We start from the raw sequence: 5,703 nt of genomic DNA on the forward strand, positions 1-5,703 counted from the left end.
GTACACCATGTCGTTTACAGGCAGTTTAGTTTACAATAGTTTTTTTGAACGCATCAAACTTGCGTTCAGGAGTAGATTTTTATCATCGTTTCAAACGTCACACGCTTGTAAACGCGGCTAACTGCGTTTAAAAGCGTTTGCGTTTAGAAGCATTTTTTGACGGGTCCATATCCAGGGCACAGTTCACTAAGTGGTATCCTACCGCATCCGAGTATGTGGTAGGATACCGCATAGCATTTTAAAAAAAAATCCACTAAAAAAGGTTATTAACCCCTTCACGTCTAAGGGTAAAACAAATCTAAATGCCTAAGCACAATTCTGCAACATTGACATGTGTTAGTAAAACCGTACATATCATCACAACTACTTTGTACATCCAGGTGGATCATACCTTGTTTTTTTCAGGACAAATTGGGCTTTCATTTGGTGGTAAATGGTAATGGATAGCTCCTAATTTTTTTTTTATTATCAAAGGAAAACTGGCCCAAAATAGTAAAAAAAAAATATTTTTTTTTCATTTAGATGTGTTTCTTGTTACGACCATAACCTACCTCCATAGAACAACCCAAAATAAATTCTCCAGCTCTTGATGATCGCAGCGGTACCATATATGTGTATGTTGTTTGTTGTTTGTACCCGTAGTACAGGCCGGAAACAATAGTGCGCATTTTGTTTTTGTCTTTTTTTTTTTTCCTAAAACACACTGACATTGACATTAACGCTAACTGACACCAATTTTTTTTCAATCCTGATCTTTGACCCTGACCTTTGACCTTGACCCAAACCTTGATCTAGGTATTTCTTTATTTTTTAATATTTATTTATCTTTTTTTTTTTTTTACAAACTTTTTTTTATCTCTCTATGTCAGGAGTTAGAGAGATACAAGGGGGCTGGGCTGCACAGTGACTGATCACTGTGATAGCCAATCAGAGGCTATCACAGCGATCACGTGACCCGGAATCGGGAGTCCCGGGTCCCGATCGTTAGAACGGGACCTGGGGCTCTCAGTGACACCACGGTCTCTGTGCTGGGAGCGCGCTGAGTGGCACGCTCCCAGCACAAAGACAGGTACGCAAATATGCGGCCTCACAGAAAAAAGCCCAGTTCCGTGAGGCCGCATATTTGTGTGCTGTCGGCATCAAGGGGTTAAATACCACATGATTTTATCAAGTCATGCAGAATTTTTGTAGTCAAAAGCATGCATTAATGTTTCAGTTGTCAGCGGGGATCCCACTGACATCTGAATGTAAAAGAAAGAATTGCCGGCAATTAAAAAATAATTTTAAAAAACGGCCCTTCGGGCCTGGTATGGATTTTAAGGGGAAGCCCGATGCAAAAAAAAAAAAAAAAAAGTGGTGTGGGGTCCCCCCCCCCCAAAATCCATACCAGACCCTTTTCTGAGCATGCAGCCCAGCAGGTCAGGAAAGGGGGGGGCGAGCGAGCGTGAGCACCCCCCCAAAACCATACCAGGCCACAGGCCCTCAACATTGGGGGGTGCTTTGGGGTAGGGGGAGTTTTTTGAAGTTGTATTTTTTTTGTCATAATTTTTCGGAAAATGAAAAATATTAGTTTCCCTTTTTTCTTTTTAGATATTGTCACCAGAGCAGTACAGCGTCATCATATAACTGGCATGGCGGTGATCAGGGACACTGACTGGTGACAGTATGAAAAAAAAAAAAAATTATATTTTTTTTTATATTTATTATTTTTTATAAAAATTTTTTTTTCATATTTCACTATGACCAAAGTAGTACAATGTTACCACAGTAACATTGTACTACTTTGGGGAAGTGATCAGTAATTTTTTTTTTTTCACACTTTGCTTATAGCAAAGAATTACTTTGCTATAAGCAAGCATTTACCTGAATGACATCGATTCATTCAGGGTTTTTTTTTTTTTTTTTGGTGCTTAGCTGTGATTTGGCCACAGCTAATCACATGACATGTGCATGTGATTAGCTGTGACCATTCACAGCTAGGCAGTAGTATACAATGGATGGCATAAATTAAGCCATCCATTGTATACAAATGTCATGTGACCTGCTGTGATTGGTCACAGCAGGTCACATGGTACCGGCAACGGGGCCGATACTCAGATCTGTCATCGGCCGTGTCCGAGGTTCACAGACGGTGACAGATCGCGCCGCTGCGTGGCTCTGCAGGAGCGCAATCTGCGCATGTGCGGGAGGACGCCATATGGCGTCCACCCGGAAGGCTGATGACATTTTCCGCCTGCCATTCGACCATAGGGCGGGCGGCAAATGGTTAAATAGAAAAAAAACACTGACAGGATTGTTTGACAGAAGAGTCCCTATTGGTCTCTTTTGCCATAAATGCTTTCTTTTCCTTGTGAGCAGTAATGTACACTGAGACGCGCATTGAACAGCTCAGAGTGCATTACAGCAGCCGCCCTGTGCCATGATGATGGGACTCCTGTGCACATGTGAGGGAGTGATGTCACTGCAGCCCAGCCATTCACGTGGCCAAACAGAACAATCCTGGAAGGAAGACCACATGAAAGCACCTCACACTGACAGCGCAGCACTGAAGAACACCCTTTAACCAGTGAGTCTGTTTGTATATATATATATATATATATATATATATATATATATATAAATAAATAACAAGTTTACTGCTACTTTAAATTGGTAAAGATGGGAAAATAATGCCCTTTATACTGGTGTCAATGGGAAAACTATTCCCCACTCACATACCAGTGACAGTGTGCAAAAAAAAACAATGATTACATTGGTGTCAGAGGGAAAATAATTTCCCTTACGTGAGCATCCTTTTGGTAAAATGTTTCACATACATGGGTGTCAGTGGAAAACGTGCCAGTAAAATTGGAGTCAAAAATAATTTCCATTACACTGGTGTCATTAAGAAAATAATTTCTCTTTACTTTTGTTAGTTCATCATGAGACAAATCGGTTCAATCTCTGGACAAACCGATGCACCGGTCGCCAAAAAACAGGTTATCGCTGGCCTAGTGGCTCATCATCCAAGCTTTAGAGTTGGGAAAATCCTTCCATTTGATCTCTTGAAAGATCCTCACACTGGAAGCGAGTCATGGGTTAGATTCCCTGTAAAATTGTCATTGCAGTCCGTTTCTGCTGGGGAGATTCACCTTCTATGTCCTGGTAACAGTAAGTGACATATAATGAGGGATTAAATGGAGTTAACTGTATCTATAGCCAAATATTTTTTTTTTGTGCAGAAAGAATACAAAGTGAAACAATTTCCCCCTCTAAAACAGTTGTCCCTAGAACAAATGTCTGCATTGGAGGACTTTATTCCTTTTCTGGGAACAGCCTTACAATTTTAAAATGTCCCATAATGTTCTGCTTCAGTGACAACAGCCATCAAGAAATAGAGACTCTACCCAGTGGGAAAAAAAAACAATAAAACACGACAGGGGTTCCAATCCTTCCCACTTAACCAAGAACAAAAAAAAAAGTTTTGGCAGCTGTGCATGCACGTTACGTGTTTCGGTGAGGAATAACTAAGAGGGAATTTTCTCTCATCTTCTGTTCAAGTGACACCTTGAAATACAAGACCAAGCTCCCAGTGGAAGTACAAGCAGCAAACAAGGCTTCAGGAGGGTTAATGTTCTGATTATGGTTGCAGGGATGGGACCGTGTTAGTGTTGGGGGGTGTTGAGGAGGGTCGGCACTGGGGTTGCAGGGATGGGCCAGTGTTATTGTTGGGGGTGGTGAGATGAGTTTGTGCTGGATTTGCGAGAAAGGGTCAATGTTAGTGGTACTGGGATTGCAGGGATGGGTTGTTGTTAGTGTTGAGAGTGGTGAGGAAGGTCAGTGCTGGGGTTGCAAGGATGGGTCAGTATGTGGTGGACAGACGGGAGGGTGGGGGCAGTGTTGGGTCGGTGAGGAGGATTGGTGCTGGGATTGTAGGGATGGGTCAGTATGTGGTGGATGGGAGGGTGGGGCAGTGTTGGGTCGGTGAGGAGGATTGGTGCTGGGATTGTAGGGATGGGCCAGTATGTGGTGGATGGGAGGGTTGGGCAGTGTTGGGTCGGTGAGGAGGATCGGTGCTGGGATTGCAGGGATGGGTCAGTATGTGGTGGACGGGAGGGTGGGGCAGTGTTGGGTCGGTGAGGAGGATCGGTGCTGGGATTGCAGGGATGGGTCAGTATGTGGTGGACGGGAGGGTGGGGCAGTGTTGGGTCGGTGAGGAGGATCGGTGCTGGGATTGTAGGGATGGGCCAGTATGTGGTGGACGGGAAGGTGGGGCAGTGTTGGGTCGGTGAGGAGGATCGGTGCTGGGATTGTAGGGATGGGCCAGTATGTGGTGGACGGGAAGGTGGGGCAGTGTTGGGTTGGTGAGGAGGATTGGTGCTGGGATTGTAGGGATGGGTCAGTATGTGGTGGACAGACGGGAGGGTGGGGCAGTGTTGGGTCGGTGAGGAGGATCGGTGCTGGGATTGCAGGGATGGGCCAGTATGTGGTGGACAGACGGGAGGGTGGGGCAGTGTTGGGTCGGTGAGGAGGACCGGTGCTGGGATTGCAGGGATGGGTCAGTATGTGGTGGACAGGAGGGTGGGGCAGTGTTGGGTCGGTGAGGAGGACCGCTGCTGCGATTGCAGGAATTGGCCAGTATGTGGTGGATGGGACAGTGTTGTCTGTGATGGATACTACCTGCACTGAAGCCGATCACAGCTCATACATGGGTATGGGGGATGGGGAGCCCTGTCTGTATATTGGTGACACACCATTTCTTCCCCTATGAGGTCCCCTGTTGTCCCATCCTCACCCACCCACCTGTCTCCTGGATGAAGTACTGACAGCGCCTGCTGCTCACTGCACCCACCATCTGATACTTCATGTCCGTCCCCTAGCCCTTCATGTGCTGACATCGTTCCACCACCATTACGCATTTGTTGTCCATGTTGGCGGCTCACGGCTCTTCCAGTATTAGGCTGACGGTACTTCACATCTAATCAGACTCCCAGTATGGGGGAGGGTCTCTGTAAGACATAAACAGTGAGTTGTATGAGGATCCGCCATCGTTAGAGCCCACCCAAGCAGTCATGTGACCATCATGGTGTGGGGAGAAAGTCAGATATGATTGAACAGCACTCTCCACCAATCTGATCTGACAATGTGTGCTATGCTCATACAATCCTCCACAATTTGTTCTATTACATCCTGGACCACCTAGTAATGGTGGCTGTATTGTAGGGGGTTCCCTTAATGGGACCTGGAAGGTCAGAGGTCACTGGCAATCTGCACAGGCCAGCTAACTGCTTTGGATCTGCAGCATAGAGGTGACCCCTCAGATAAAAAACACAGACTGCCTGGACCCTCAGCCATTTGTTATCTGATTGATCGACATGAAGCCGCCTCTACCTCAGCCAATCACTCTCCACTCAGCACTCTGCAGGCAGCTTCTCCAAGCACAGCTCCAGTCTCATACCAACTGATGTAAACACTACAGAGCAGCTAACACCTCCTGCTCACTCCTCAGCTCCGCCTCCTGGCTACTCACAGTTCCTCTGCCCCTTTCTTATTGCCTCATCGGAGGGAGGAGTCTAGACGGGTGGGGCTCTATTCAGACAATGGAGTTTGGTTGCAGAATGGAGCTCCAATTTTGACAGGAAACACATGACCTCCACTCCCTCCTTTATTTTTTAAATGAACTTTAATGTAACAAACAATCAGAGGCTATAGAGTGGAGCTCCA

The 5,703-nt window shown here is 46.0% G+C and overlaps 1 long non-coding RNA gene across 2 annotated transcripts; it reads right to left on the minus strand.

Moving 5' to 3' along the window:
• Window positions 1-2,880: 2,880 nt before the first annotated feature.
• LOC149473780 (uncharacterized) lies at window positions 2,881-5,499 on the minus strand. 2 transcript variants are annotated; one of them, XR_016312141.1, is made up of 3 exons: window positions 5,371-5,499; window positions 4,832-4,988; window positions 2,881-3,141 (listed from the first exon to the last, which is right to left on the minus strand). It is a non-coding gene; the product is annotated as an uncharacterized LOC149473780 (long non-coding RNA). The 2 variants fall into 2 exon arrangements; XR_016312142.1 differs by having other exon boundaries at window positions 4,783-4,988.
• Window positions 5,500-5,703: the final 204 nt, after the last annotated feature.

This window comes from Staurois parvus, unplaced genomic scaffold, assembly GCF_062004578.1.
Source record: "Staurois parvus isolate SC_StPar_1 unplaced genomic scaffold, SC_StPar_1.0 ptg000011l, whole genome shotgun sequence".
NCBI classification, from domain to species: Eukaryota; Metazoa; Chordata; class Amphibia; order Anura; family Ranidae; genus Staurois; species Staurois parvus.